Source organism: Ictalurus furcatus, chromosome 26 (genome assembly GCF_023375685.1).
Source record: "Ictalurus furcatus strain D&B chromosome 26, Billie_1.0, whole genome shotgun sequence".
Taxonomy (NCBI): domain Eukaryota; kingdom Metazoa; phylum Chordata; class Actinopteri; order Siluriformes; family Ictaluridae; genus Ictalurus; species Ictalurus furcatus.
Window position 1 is genome coordinate 3,195,096 of NC_071280.1, and position 16,688 is coordinate 3,211,783.

Sequence of the window (16,688 nt, forward strand, 5' to 3'; positions counted from 1 at the left end):
AGACATTGCATTAACTTTTCTAAAGTCCATACAAAAATGGACCATCCCTTCGGTTTTGGGCACCAAAACCACCAGACTACTCCAGTCATTGTCGGAGTTCTTGATTACTCTCATGCCAAGCATAGCCTTGAGTTCATCCCGAACCACTTTTTTTGTGTTTGGGCAGACAATAGGGGTGGCTGCATACCACCACCCCTGGGGTTATCTCTATGTGATGCTCTATGAAATTATTGTGACCAAGAAGAGGCGAGAACAAACTCTGTTTGCAATTTAGCATCTGTGATTTTGGATGGAGAGAGGTGGAATCCATAAAAGACCAGGGTGGATTGAGCTACCATTTTTAGATACACCTCCGGTCCTTGCTCCTCCCTCTGTGAAACAGCTATTGCCAAAGCCACAGGAACCACCTCACTTCAATGTTCAAAGAGGATAAGGTGATAAACCTGCCGTGTCCCACCTCTATCCATTCGCCTTACCTCATAGTAAGGCATCCCCAACCCACCATGTGACCTCAAAGGATCCATGCCACTTGGTGGGTAATTAAGAGTTTGATGTGGACAGCAAAACTTGCTCTCAAGTCAAGAATATATTAAATTTTGTTTTTGCTGTTAGATGCTCCCTCCTCCCAATTTTCCCAAATTACATTGAGCAGACCACAAGGCTTTTGCCTGTACAATAATTCGAAGAGGGAAAACTCACTGCAGGCTTGTGGGACCTTTCATACTGCAAATAACAGAGGCTCTAACACTTATCCCAATTCCACACATCACCATGAATGAACTTACAAATCACTTTTAAGTGTTTCATTACACCAGTCGATTAGCCCATCCATCTGCAGATGTTAAACACTGGTATGAATCAATTTAATCCCCAGTAATCTGTAAAGTTTGTGTAGTGTTCATGATATGAAAGACATGCCCTGTTCATTCAGGATCTCTTTTAGGACAGAAGAGTGCCTCTGCAACATTACATGTGGAAATATTGTGGAGAGGCACTGCTTCTGGGTATCACATTGCATAGTTCACTAGAACTAACACAAAGCAGTGCCCTTGTACAGTTTGATCTAATGGCCCAACAAGGTCCATGCCAATCCTTTCAAAAGGGACCATTATTAATGGAAGTGGGTGCAATGTGGCTTTTTGGGTGGCTGGTGGATTCACTAGATGACATTCGTGACATGCCAGGCACCACCTGCAAACATTGCCACAAATGCTCAGCTAATAAAAATGAGCCATGAGACAGTTCAGTGTTTTATTCTGTCCTAAGTGCCCCACCAGTGGATTATCGTGAGTTGCCTGGAATAACAATTCCTGACGGCTCTTTGGGGCCAACAATTGGGTTATTTTTTCCTGCGAGTTTGAGTGTCCTGCGTCACTCAATATAACCCATCCTTAATAATATAAAAATAGGGGTGGGTTAGTGCAACATTAGGCTGAATTTGTTGACCATCAATTACGCCCACCTGGTTGAAGGCATGCCTCAGGGTTTCGTCACGCATTAGGGATTTTCCGAGGGGAAATTCCTAAGGGGAATTCCAGCCAAAAGGGGAGGAGTAGAGCTCTCCACACTTTCTGTGTCCCCCTGACATGAAGCTGATTTCGACGACCCCAGCACCGCCTCCCCAGCCAATGCTGTGCAAACTCCACACCGTTTCTCACTACTGCAAAACCCATCAACAAACATTTATTTTGCTGGAAGCCCTGACCAATTTGATTAGTGGATCGGTGAGGTGAGGACTACCACACTTGCTATATGTTTTTGCCCCGAAATGTAATGATAACTGACACTAGTGGATTTTCATGAACATTCTCATGCACACACCTCACCTTCACCAACTGTGCATTTCCCAATGCCTTACCTTGAACCAAGCATTGGTGAAGCATGGTATGTACCCCGTTGAACACTCACTGGTATGTGGTACGTGCGGTTCGTTCAGGGGGCAGCCTGCGGCGCGTTGGGGATCTGGACCAATGCCCTCACCTCCATCACTTGGCATTGGTTCTGGAAATGCCTAGGCTTCCGGCAATGCAAGCATACTGGCCCAGGCTTTACTCCCACACCTGCAGCTAAAGATTCACCCACCTGGGGGAGAAGAGAGACAGACACAGAGGGAAGGGGAGGGAACTCACGGGTTTGGGGAACTGGTTTTGGGAGATTGGCCCTCATTTTCATGATGCAGCGGTTGGCAACATAGGAGAAGAAGGGGAGGAATGAAAGTGAGAGAGTGAAAGAGAGAAGAAAGGGGCTCGCTTGCAACTACTGACACCATCAGGTGGTCCTCTGCCAACTGAACGGCCTCGTGACGTCTGAGTGATGCCAGTTAGTGGCACTGGACCCACTCTGCCATCCCTTCCAGAAGTCGGGTGACAAACTGCTACAGCACCACAAGGTCGATCACTTCTTCGGCACCATCCTCCTTTGGCAGGTGTCCCTGAGCTTTTGGGTGAATGCAAATGGGTAGGAAAGCTCATGGAGTGTCAATGAGCAGAAGCATTGATAGTGCTGTTAAGGGGTGCAGCTTCCCTCCATTAAGAAACTGGCGCTCAAGCACACGTTGCTTCCACACACATTCATCCTGAACAACCAGTCATCCAAAGTCACTATAAGAGAGGGAAGTGTGTGAATGTGCATGTGTGTTTTCTAACAGTCCCATAGTCAGACAGCAGTGGATGACAGTGAGAGGATCTTTATTTGGATCTGGTCAGGGAGCTGATCAGAGCTCAGCAGAAGGCTGAACTGAGTTTAGCTGAACAAGTCCTGAAGCAACTGGAGCAGGAAAACGTCTGGGTTATGTAACCCTGTTCCCTTAGAAGGGAACGAGACGTTGAGTTTAGTATAACACTTTGGGAGCACATCTCGCATGCGACTGGCATCTGAAGCTTGTGTAAAATCATGCCTATTTATAGACCTGCCATGATCAGGTGACGTGGCAATTAAGCGCGTCGCGTGATATATATATATGGCACCTGTGAACCGTGCCATCAGCCTGTATTATCTGAAGCGAGATGCAATTCACAGGCCTACCCCGGTATGACAAAGGTACGCAATGTCTCGTTCCCTTCTCAGGGAAGAGGGTTACATGTGTAACCCAGATGTTCCCTTTCAAAGGGAACTTCATGTTGCGTTTAGCATAACACTATGGGAACGAAAATACCCACTCTGTCATATGGAGGGTATGGCCTGTTTACAAAGACCCAAGCCCAAGGGTCACTGCAAGACACTTGAGCCCGGGGCGGAATGAATATCCAGGCTGTAATATCGAATTAGTGTGTGGCGTAGGCCACCTTGCAGCAGCACACATATCCTGTAAGGACACTCCGTTGGACAAAGCCTTCGAGGAGCCGACCCCCCCTAGTGGAATGAGCCCTTATGCCCAGAGGTATAGCGAGACCACGTGCCTCATAAGCGATAGATATTGCTTCCACTATCCAATTTGAGATGTGCTGCTTTGACACAGCATCAACTCTACAGTCGCCACCAAAGCAGACCAGCAGCTGCTCCGACTTACGCCACTGGCCGGAGCAGTGGACATAAGTACAGAGAGTCCTTACTGGACACAGCAGATGCATTCTCTTTTGTTCTGGTGTGAGGAACAGAGGAGGGCAGAAAACCTGCAACACCACAGGCTAGGCAGCAGATGCCGGAACTTTAGGAATATAATCTGGCCTAGGATACAGGAAGGCCTTGGCTAATCCAGGGGTAAAGTCAAGGCAGAAAGGGGCAACAGAGAGAGCTTGTAGATCTCCACCTCGTTTGAGAGATGTCAGGGCCAGCAGAAGAGCTACCTTTAGAGTCAGAAGCTTCTTAGAGGCTGACTCTAAGGGCTCAAATGTGGCCCCTGACAAAGACAAAAAGCCGCCATTTGAGTGCATACAATTTCCTTGTGGATGATGCTCTAGCATTTAACATGGTCTTTACAACCTCAGTTGTGAGACCAGAATCTATGAGCTGGTGCCCCTCAGGGGACAGACCCACCGTTTCCATAGTTCTGGCCGAGGGTGATAAATGAGCCCTCCGGCTTGAGACAGTAGATCCACTCTAAGGGCTCAAATGGGTCACCTGACAGAACTTCCAGGACCACAGAATGGTCCCAGGAAGGTATGCGCAGCCTGCAGATGGGCCTCATTCACCTGTCACCATGTATAAACTTTGAAGTTAGAGGATGGCTGAAATGGTGGCCACGTAAACCAAGGACTGTAGCTATTACGCAGTTCACTGGGTCTACAGTGGATCCCTGCGGATGGGAATCTGCCAAGGAGTGCCATCTAGCAGGGATATTATCTCTGGGAACCATATTCGAGCTGGCCAATAAGGTGCTACTAGCAGCAGACATAGACTGTCTTGGCGAACTCTCGCTAGAACTTGTGGGAGCAGAGAAATTGGGGGAAAAGCGTACAGATGTGACCTCAGTCACATGTGCACCATGTTGTCAACCACTAATTTTGTGGGAGGAGTGAGGGTGAACCACAGCGGGCCATGTGTTGTCTCTTCGGAGGCGAACACATGCAGTCCCGCTTGGCCAAACCTCACCATATGGACTCTACCACGTGTGGATGGTGCCACTAATTCTTGGGCCTCAGCCCCTGCCTCAACAGGATGTCTGCCCCCATATTCCCTGAATGTAAATTGCACTTACTGACAAATTTTCCTTCTGCCCAGAAAAGAATTAGTTGCGCCCAATTGGGCCCAATTTGGACATTTTCACTTAGGGGTGTACTCACTTTTGTTGCCAGCAGTTTAGACATTCATGGCTGTGTGTTGAGTTATTTTGAGGGGACAGCAAATTTACACTGTTACACAAGCTGTACACTCACTACTTTACATTGTAGCAAAGTGTCATTTCTTCAGTGTTGTCACATGAAAAGATATAATCAACTATTTATAAAAATGTGAGGGGTGTACTCACTTTTGTGAGATACTGTAATTGAGTACCTGCACCAAGCCCAGTACACCAAAGTGCTTGGGGACAACAGTCAGTGCTTTCAAGCCTTTTTCATAATCAGTGGTGAATTAGATTGGAATTAGAATTAGTAGATGTTTTCTTTAAAATTATTAGTTTCACATTGATTACTCTAAACAGTGTGCAGCAAAATGGCAATTCTTGCAAACTGTCATTTAAGAACTGCTTGGAAACTAGTCTCTCACTATTGCTTGCACACATTTATGCTCCTGAGCATTAGCATAAACTGCCAGATTTGTTTGCATGTGGTACTGGTCCCCTGCTAGGTACTACATAGTGAATTAGTTCACTGAAATCACAGGGGAAAAAAAAAAACATTAAGGAAGTGTGTCATATGCTCCCTGACAACAAACAGTGGCTCCTGGCACTTCCTGATAAGTCACTGTATCCCTTTTTAACGTAATTCATATATCCAACATCCAACAAACAAGCATATGCCCAGTGCACAACAAAATGACTCAACTGTGGTATGTATGCTGAGGACTGATGACCACACTCCTTGGTCCCTTACACCCATTCAGTAACAGGGGACAGAGTAGGGGTATGGTTACAATGACAGTGGTGCAGTGAAGGTGTACTGAGGTGCTTGTAAGTGAGGCACAGGACAGCACTGAGTGGGGTATGTGTGCTGTATTCCAGTGGTATGTACCCCAGTGTGGGGCTGGTAAGTGGGATGAAAGCAAGGGATAAGTTATTTTTTGGTGGGTTCATCTTTCCCTGACATACTGTCACAATTCTGTTTCACTCCCAACTGATGGAATGGCTCCAACACATTCAATCAAGTGCTTTTCTCTGGGTAACTCTCCCTGAGGCCCATTGTTTATACCTGGATCGTGGTACATTTCAGCAGGCTCTTCCCATTCCCTCACTGCCTCAGTAGATTCCACTGGATACATCTCTCTGAGATAAGTGATCCTCAGTGCCCCTTGTGCATCCCCGCTTTACCTTGCTGATCCAGCATTTCTCTTGCACAGTTTTGTGACTTGACCAGCAGCTGCAACCAAGGGCGTAGGTTTGGTCTTGATATCGGTAGGGACCACCCCCCCCCCGGAAAAAAAAGGACTGTTTAATGTTGACAACCAACTGGTTTATAAAAATATAACATCTATATTTACATTAAGATCTGTATTTACACATAAATAGGGGGCACACGGTGGCTTAGTGCGTAGCACGTTTGCCTCACACCTCCAGGGTTGGGGGTTTGATTCCCACCGTGGTCCTGTGTGCGGAGTTTGCATGTTCTTCCCGTGCTTCCGGGGTTTCCTCTGGGTACTCCGGTTTCTTCCCCCAGTCCAAAGACATGCATTGTAGGCTGATTGGCATGTCAAAGTGTCCGTAGTGTATGAATGGGTGTGTGAATGTGTATGTGATTATGCCCTGCGATGGATTGGCACCCTGTCCAGGGTGTACCCCGCCTTGTGCCTGATGCTCCCTGGGATAGGCTCCAGGTTTCCCCGTGACCCTGAAAAGGATAAGCGGTATAGAAGATGGATGGATGTATGGATGGATTTTTTAAATTGTGCATTCCAGGTTATACAAATCAAGCTGCAATTGGGTTGTTTTGATTACATTTATTTTCACTTAATTAAAACAACCCAACTGCAGTTTGATTGATATTAAATGGAATGCGCAATAAAAAAACATGATTTTTAAATATTCATAAGAATGGAGATATCCGTTTTTGCAAATGAACTCTTGATATAGGCCTATGTTTAATCGCAGTATCATTTTAAGACCTCACCTGAAGCCCTGAAGGTCCAGCTGCTTCTCCCTCAACCTGCCCTACGGCACCTTAGGCCTACTTGGTTTCTGAGTTTCCTATGTGTAATAAATTATGCACTGATGAAGACACAAACATATAGTTAAACTTTGTATCCCATTTATTTTTGAGGGAAATGTTAATATTGAGTGAATAGGATCTTATGTTGTTTTGATGTAAGATTTTTTTCAAAACAAACTTATGACCAATATGTTGATTTTCAAAGGTTATACTGTGTATTTGCTGAACATCCTAAAGACTGACTTTAATGCTGATGCCTCCCTACAATTCCAAAATATAATTCATAATTAGGACCTCACCTGAAATGTTGAAGACGCAGCTGTTTCATCCTGCTCTACTTCGGCCTGCTGCTGCGTTTCCTGCATACAAACTAATTCATTAAATGATGACATTTTCATGGGATTTCTTGATTAAAATTCAACTCAACATAATTTCATATATACACCTATTTTATGTTCCAGCTAGCAACCTGACTGCTAGCCTGCAGATGACAGAAGCCAGGGTTAGCTTGCTAGTTAATACTAGCGAACACGGTTAACTAACATCAGTTGACATTACTTTCCACAGTGCAAGGCTGGTCACGTTTGGCTGCTAACAGGTTTTCATTTTAAATCAATGTGGTTACTGGACAGTTAGTTTACTACCTATTACTTACGCTTTGGGTGGGGAAAAAGCTCTTGATGTCTTGTAATTTTTTTGGTGGCATGATATCTGCAAAGTACAAAACGTGTTGGCATGGGAAAAAATACTTATGTATGCTGTGCCATGCAGGCAATAGAGGAAAGGGAGTAAAGTCATCTGAAAGACTAAATTTTTCGCCCATGCTTGAGGTATGGATTGACAGCCTTGGTAACTTAGTTACCATTGTCAGCCGATCAGCAATCACCTCCGTGTCTGTACTCTACACTGGCAGTTCGATATTTGCATGTCAGGTGAGCCTTCAGATAGCCCCTCCCTTTCAGCTAGCATGCTAGCGTGCCTACATCCTTCAGCTTCTGGGAGAGTATGCTATGGAATTTACATGACTTCACTCCAAAGATAATGCAAACGAGTTCACGCAAATATTGGTAGGGACAATTCTGCCCTCCCAAAATACTGGTAGGGACATGTCCCTACCGTCCATATACAAACCTACGCCCTTGGCTGCAACTACAGAAGGGTTTGCCAATAAGTCACTTACTTGAAGGAACAGGTTCTGATAGAGAATATGAATGGAGTGCCCTCCTACCTCTGGACACACTCTATAGATCAAGTTATGAACAAATTTGCTCTCTCAGACAATGTTTTGTTGAATGTTTTCACAGTAGGATTTCAGTTTGTTTGAACCACCCCTTTCACTAAGATTACCGACTAGGACCCTGTCATCAGGCTGGTGGGTGATGTACCTGTTCCTTCTGTCATAATAATGCGTTTCCTTTGCACCCAAAATTTATACAGTGCATCCAGAAATTATTCACAGCGCTTCACTTTTTCCACATTTTGTTATGTTACAGCCTTATTCCAAAATGGAGTAAATAATTTTTTTCCCCTCAAAATTCTACAAACAATACCCCATAATGACAACATGAAAGAAGTTTGTTTGAAATCTTTGCAAATTTATTAAAAATAAAAAACAAAAAAAAGCACATGTACATAAGTATTCACAGCCTTAAGTATTCACAGCCTTCTATTGTTTGTAGAATTTTGAGGAAAATAATTAATTTAATCTATTTTGGAATAAGGCTGTAACATAACAAAATGTGGAAAAAGTGAAATGCTGTGAATACTTTCCAGATGCACTGTATGCCCATATTCGTCTGTGGTTTGTAAAATTATCCCACCTAGTCTTAAATCCAGAGTTGGTGTAGCATTTGAATGTCATAACTTTCACCTTGTAAAGTTATTTATATAATTACCAAAACAGTTAATTCCATTTCATTGATTGTATTTACAGTCTAACAGGTCACTGATTTAATTTGTTTTATTTAAATTCATTTTTTTATTAATAAATCCTGTGGTTGTTCATTTTAAGGTGTCACTAAGTTTATTATTTGTTTACCAGAGTTACCACACAAAAAATTAGTAAACAGTTAAGTTGACCACTTAGTGTGTTGACTTACATTCATACAGGAAGCACTGTTGTAGCAAACAACATAAGAGAGGTCCCCTATAATTAGTCGAGATTCCATAGTACCTGAACCCTAGTGCCTGCCCTAGAAGAGCTCAGGTCCGTCACACCTGGGAGGGAAGAGGGTGCTACAGGTGATATGGGCTTTTCCTTGAATGACTTGTCCCAGACAGCTGCCTTAGCATTTGGAAAAGCTTGTTTTCAAATTCTCTTCCTTGATCATGGTGCAACTTAGAAGGGTATCTGAACATGGGTATGAAATCCTTATATTATATTATAATCGGTTATATTAGATTTTATTATGTGGTTTTATATATTTCTTTGTAATTTTTTGTTTTGCTGGCCAACTTGGCCAGGACTCCTTGGTAGAAGAGATACTGTATCCCAACAGGACTTTCCAGGTTAAATAAATTATAAATAAATAAAAACGGAGCCTCGAAAAAAGGCCTAGTCCTTCAACAGCATGGATGGGTCTGCCAGCAGATGCATCAGCGAATAATCCAACACTTTGAAAACAACATTCCCCAAAGACAAATCGTTAGGATTTAAAGTTAAAGTAACTTGTGCAGTGGAGCTTTAATAATGAGTGAAGGTGCGTAATTGGATTGTAATTATCTTTTGTGGTAAAGCTTGAAAGGTAGACTACCTGCACCTTTGTTTGTAAAAGATACAAATAAAAGTCAGGTGCATGACTAAAACACTTCACATGCAATTCTTATTTATAATCATATGTGGGTAAACTTGTGTGTATGTAATTTTTCCATAAAGGAATCCGTTGTCACCGGCTGCAACCCAGACATTTGTCCAATTATGTTATGTTTATTTAAAAAAAAAAAACTTTTTAAAAAGGGTCCAAGATGCTGAAAGGATTTATTGACAGATTTCAAAAATATTGTCTGAAAGGAAATTATTCTAAAACAATTACAATGTAATTCACATTAAGTACATTTCTCCCAATAATTATGCAAAACAGAAAATGTTTCACATCATGAGGAAAGTGCAGAGTTATCAGTAATGCTTACATTTACAGTCATAGACATGTATAAAAAATAAATAAATAAAAATATAATTATAAAAGAGAAAAGATCAGACCTTTCTGCTGTATTTGAAGGCACGTTCATCAAAAGAACACCAAGTATGTAAAACGGTTTTCATTTTATGACTGATCTACTAATCTCTCTCTCTTAACAACAGATTTATTTATTTGACAGGTTGAGATACAATTCACATACCTGAACAGTTCAGAGCAGCTAAGTTTTTTTGCTCAAGGATTCATAAATGGCTCTCTGGCCATCGTTTAAAGGAAACCTCCACCCTGAAACACACACACTCTCTTGTACACAAGAAAGACAGCTAGACAGACAAAAGGACGAAAGAGCTGCTGCATCGCTCTCTTCAGCTAGAGATGACATGAGGGCTAAATCTCACTGCACCACTATCACCAGGGAGTGAGACAGTATTGTGGGTAATGTAGGAAAATGTCAATCAAAGTGAAAATACGGCATGTCACTGAAAAAAATTGAAATAATAATAACAACAACAAAAAAAAAACTCACAAATTTTCACTATAAAAAATCTTAGACTGAGATCTTCATTCATGGTGTATGTTCAGTCCATACAGGATTTTTATGTGAAGTTTTTTTGTGTTGCGTTACAGCCAAAAATGCTTAATTTTGCTGCGAGTTTTTTGTGTTTTTTTTTGTTTGCAGAAAACTACTTGCATTGGTAAACTTGTGATTGCACAAAATTGTTTTGTACGGTCTTTCACAGCGATGTTTGTTGGTAAACGAGACATTTTAGCTGTATTCATGTTCGATGCATGTAAATCAAAGAGGCCTTTGTCTGAATGTGTGTTGTGATGATGTCACATGATGCGTCCTAGCCCAAATCGGCGGAAATTTTGAAAAATTGCAAGCTCCTCCGAATGTTGCGTGGTTTGCTTGATTTTGCGTTCACTTCTATGATCGCAAAATCCTGGAGGGACTGGGATGTTCCCAATGTAAACAGAAACATAAAAGAGGATAAATAATGATGCAGAATAAATAATGATGTAGCAAGTGCAATTCATGATTCCTTCATGACTGTGTGCTTTGTTGAGCTTCTTGTCTTGAAATAATCATGTTGCTCATCTTTAGAATACTGAGGTCATGTAAACACAACAGATTGAAAGACAAGATTGAAAGATAAGAAAAGCTTGTTTTGTTAACAAGTTGCTCTGCTGGGTGCTAAAATTCTTCTAATCTTTGGATACTCCACTGGTTACAGTCAGGGTGTTGAAATTCTGTGATCAGGGCCTGCAGTCTGAAAACAATTAGGTCAATTAAAAAACATTGAATTTTATTTCATTGTTTTTTTAAAATATAAAATCTAACTTTGATAAGTTTTTGGATTACTTAAATTCCTAAACAAAAATAGTTAAAAAAAATTATGAAGTCTCAGATTGTTAAAATAATTTCAGTAAGTAAAATAATCCCAGGTGAAAATAACATGCACTACATTACAGTACATGGTGGAGAAGCTGAATGCGTGACTATGTCCATACAGCATTGTGTCTCTTCATGAAGCTATGAAGGTATGTATGAGTCAGACTCACCTTTTATTAGTTAAGATGTTGAAGTAAGCAGGATGATCCGAGTTCAGATCAGTTCCTGTGCACGTAAAGCTCAGTACTGCACCTGCTGCTGTCTCTGACCTGTGTGCAGTTATTACAGCTTTATATTTTAGTCTTCATTATTAAAGTCATAACAACTGTGATGTGTTTATGGAAAGTTACTCACACTGGGTTTGGCATTTCTTGCCCATGTCCTGACATGTTATTTCCCATCATGTAGTTCTCAATCCTCACACATGCACAGCAGGAGATGTGACGTAGTGCTGATAAATACAAAGAATAATTTGATCACATGTGAAAGACATACGTAGGTTTATCGCACCATGTAATCACCTCCTGCAGTCAGCCCTTAATAGTGTATCTGATTAAAGACTAATGAAACGACTGGTTTCTCCTGCTTTCTTCTCGGCTTTTCAGGCGTCTAACTTGTTATTTTTGCACCATCTCTACAGTTAAATTCTAAAGAGTTTAAAACAAGAATCCAGAAATCATCAACAATAAAAAGAGAGTCTCAAATCCACCAACCAGTTCTAAGCCATTAAAAAAGTACTTTAAAACACAATCTGGCAACCCTTCCTGCTTGTACATGGAGGAACACTTGTAAATTTCCACATGCGAAGAGAGAATAAGAGAACTATGCTCTTAAAGCGAGGTTATAATACAAGAATTTTCTATTTATAATACAAGAACTTTCTTTTAAATAAAATAAAAATCAATATTCGTTCCCCCCCGAATCGTTTAACTTGTTTTAATCGTTTAAACAGTCAGGATTATTTACACAAGTTTCACGATCATTTATTCCGCCATTTTAAAGTAACAGAGTAAAGTTTTCAAACTGTGAACACTTAACAGCACACTTGAGCAGCAGGTTAATATTTAATTTACAGTATTTAGAGTGATTTATGTTCTTACCGACTGATTCAGAGCTCGTCTTTCTATCTGTAATGACAAACACGAACTGAACTGAGCTGAAAAACTGGTTACTGTTGCTGTGCTCCGTCACGTGACTTCTGCGTTCTGATCACCAGAGCGTGACGTAGCATGGTGAATGGATCTGAATGGATCACACGCACACGCACACACACACACACACACACACACACACCTTCCTTACATGGCATTTATACAAGCTCACATATCTTAAAAACTAAAAATCATTTGTATTTTGCTGAAAATGACTTCCTTATAGAATAATCACATGAAATGTACACTTTCCCCCCTTAGTTTACATGTTTCTACATTTTCACACATAGAGCATGTCTTTTTATTTTCACCTGTGATTATTTACCTACATGAAATGTACATTTTTTTATGTGATCCCCTACACACACACACACACACAGACACACACACACACACACTTCATTTACTTTATTTTAATGCGTTTGAATCATATTTAGGGTGTTTGACTGTATCTGTTTATCACATAATATTCATAAGACATGCGCATAAGAAATATGAGGAGTTTAACATGTTGAAATGCAGCTTTACATGTTTCACGTCACTCATATATCACGCACATAACCACACATGAATCACAGTTTATTTATGTAGGCCTATTTAAGTAATAACAATAAGACATAGTAATTCACCTGATAGATTTCTGTTGCAAGAATATATATATATATATATATATATATATATATATATATATATATATATATATATATAAAATCATTCACAGTACAAATAGAGATATACAGTCTCAGGTTACAATTCATCTTAAAGCATATTATACAGTAGTTTCTATAAATGTCATTAAATATTTGTAATGTAATGTGTTTAGTAACAGCAGTCCATTTTTCATACACAGAAACCAGAATAGCTGTAAAGTACAGAGTTCACTTCTGACACATAAAACTTGGTCTGTCCCTTATGTCACTGTTGACAGATAATACTTTCACTTCTATTGTTGTGTCCTATTGTTCAGCTTGCACACATTATAGACTATAAAACTGGTAAAGCAAGTATTCCAGGTTGCCAGATCAGATTTTAATAAAAATTTGGCTGTCTCTTGGGCTGATTTGTCCTGTTAAAAATATGTAAACATGATAAAAGATGATAAAGCATTACATGATTCACATGCAAAATGAAATGTTGATTGTAAAAAATAAACTAATCGTGTATGAAAATAAATGAATCACTTGTGCAAATGAGTTGTGTGTGAAAATTAAATGGATCATGTGTGAAAACAAATGAATCAGGTGTAAAAAAAAAAAAAAAAAAAACTTGAAATGTGTTTAAGAAGGAGTGAATCAACTATGAAAATAAATTAAACATGTGTAACAATGACTGAACCATGAGTAAAAATAAATTAATTGTGCATAAATATAATGATGTTGTGATGAACAGGCCATGGAGACAGTATTAGGATCCATGTGCAGGAAGTTTTATTGAAAACACACAAACAAACAACCCAAATCGGCAGGTAGTGAGACATAGTCAGGTGCAGGCAGATAAAGTTCTGTAACCAAAAGATAGTCCAACCAGGCAAACAAAACAAAGGGTAATCCAAAGAATCGGTAATTCCAAAAAACAGGTTGTTAGGGATCTTCAAATCTCAGACTATGTCTTTCAGACCTCTGTCAGCCCTTTCAGCCTTATATTTCTCTTAACTCTTAGTTCTGTGCTGCTATGAGCTAGAAAGTGTGGTTAACCACAGAGTTCAGGCACCTGGAGAGTCTGAATGAACACATACACTGAAACTGTTCATAATATGAGTACATGATATAAGAGAATTTCCTTTCACAGGTAAAGGTCATAACATGAAGCTAATACAGCAGGCAATGGAAAACAGCTCAGTAATGCAGATGAACTAACAATACTTTGCAAAGGTGAGGTGGAAATGGCATGTTTATATATGCAGCAAACAGGAAGTGAGTGTGAGGCACATGTCCATGTTTAGTATTCAGGTGAGGGCTCCCTCTGGTGGGTGGATGAATGTGGGGCAGCCTCATTCATTACAGATGTGTGAAAAATACTGTGTGAATATATAAGATTCAGGTATGAAAATAAATGGGAAAAAAATCCCATTCATATGACTCTTCAGTTAGGTATGTTTCAGTTATATACACATTTGACTCACTTTAAAAGCTTTCTGTTTTGTATTAATTCCACCCAGTGATGTGTGAAACCAGTATTCACCCACTTTGTCCATCCATCCATCCATCTTCTATACCGCTTATTCCTTTTCAGGGTCATGGGGAAACCTGGAGCCTATCCCAGGGAGCATCGGGCACAAGGCCACCCCCTTTGTACTTTTCATAATGTTATTACCTGGAAATGAAATTTACATCATTCGGGATTGTATGTCATGAATCTACACAAATCCACCATTACAGTATAACCCCTAAATTATTTATGACATAACCAGTTTACGATCAGGATGTGTGCTTGAAAAAATACCTTACCTTGATCCTGCTTGCACTGGCTAGCTAATGTTAGCAAAGTTAAATCCTTTTCCCTATTTGTTTTGCTTGTAACAAAAATAATATAATTGCTATATAACAGTGGGTTTTTTGTTACTATGCATATGTATTTTAGGAGAAATTATTTGCTATATTGTTTACTGGGGCACATGCTCCAGGTAACTTTTTTAAAATTAATCATACTCAGAAGGAAGGTTGTCCTTCCTTGGACCACTTTTGGTAGGTACTAACTACTGCATACTGGGAACACCCTACAAGACCTGCCATGTTGGAGATATTCTGACCCAGTTGTCTAGCCATCACAATTTGGCCCTTGTCAAAGTCACTCAGATCTATATACTTGCCCATTTCTCCTGCTTCCAACACATGAGCTTAAAGGACTGCTCACTTGCTGCCTAATATATCCCACCCCTTGCAAGGTGCCATTGTAACGAAATACACAATGTTATTCATTCACCTGTCAGTGTTGGAACAGGTTCCAGCTGGCCCACTCAGTTCCAGTGAATGAAAACCTTAATGCTACAGCATACAAAGACAGTCTAGACAATTGCTTGTTTCAATCTTCGTGGCAACATTTTGGTGAACAACCACATATGGGTCTTATATTATAATAGAATCTTATTATTTGTGTATAATCAAGTTCAGCATATCTGATCAGTCAGTGCACACGCTCTCTCTCTCTCTCTCTCTCTCACACACACACACACACACACACACACACGTGCGGTTTATAATGTTTATAAAGATAGTGCATCCACATGTCTTTGAATTTCTATGAATAACTAAACAGACTGGATGAAAGCATTGCATAAATTAAATTGAGAATGTAATTCCTGTATTAACCAGTAGAGGCCGGTAAACGCCTGCAGAATATCAAGAATATCAGTGAAATAACTAAATGCATTTCACCTGTGTGTGTGTGTGTGTGTGTGTGTGTGTGTGTGTGTGTGTGTGAGAGAGAGAGAGAGAGAGAGAGAGAGAGAGTGAGAACTGAATGAGAATTAAAACAACTGTTGTTGAAAAAATGTGTGTTGATTTATAGCATGAAATTAATACATGTAGTGAAAGATCAGAGAAAAGTGCCTACCTATCAAGCCATAGATCTATTTACATATTTGTCATAAAATTCCATGCATCCATCCATCCATTTCACCGTCCAACCAACCATTCATCTTCCATTCATCCATCCATCCCTCTTTTGTCTATCTGTCCATGCATCCAATAATCCATCTATCAATCCACCCATATACCCCTCCTACAGTCCATCAATCAGCCCCTCCATCCATCCATCCATCCATCAATCCATTCATCCAGCCATCAATACTTCCATCAATTCACTTGATTCCAATCAACTGCCTATACATCATCCTATACACCAAGCTAGGTCCATCCATTATTCTATACATTCATCTATTATTCAATTAATTTATCCATTCAGTCATCCAACCATCAATCATTCATTAACACATTCATACACCCATCTACTTATTCATCTACTAATTCATCTCAAAATGTATCCATCCATCTAGCCATCCATGAATCAATGCCTCCCTTCTTTAGTCCATCAAACCATTCACCCTACCATACATCCAGGTTTGGGGAGTAACAGAAAACATGTAACGACATTACGTAATCAGGATACAAAAACTGGTAACTGTAATTCGTTACAGTTACATTAAAAAAAAAAAAAGTAATCAGATTACAGGTACAAATTTATTAAAAAAAAACTGGGCATACTATCAGGATTACACCTTTTTTCATTTAAAATGAAAGAAATTAATCTTCTGACATAACACAATATA

The 16,688-nt window shown here is 40.2% G+C and overlaps 1 long non-coding RNA gene across 1 annotated transcript; it reads right to left on the reverse strand.

The window, feature by feature from the left end:
* Positions 1-9,698: 9,698 nt before the first annotated feature.
* LOC128602017 (uncharacterized) lies at positions 9,699-12,461 on the reverse strand. The gene is made up of 4 exons (XR_008384789.1): positions 12,371-12,461; positions 11,625-11,721; positions 11,441-11,539; positions 9,699-11,148 (listed from the first exon to the last, which is right to left on the reverse strand). It is a non-coding gene; the product is annotated as an uncharacterized LOC128602017 (long non-coding RNA).
* Positions 12,462-16,688: the final 4,227 nt, after the last annotated feature.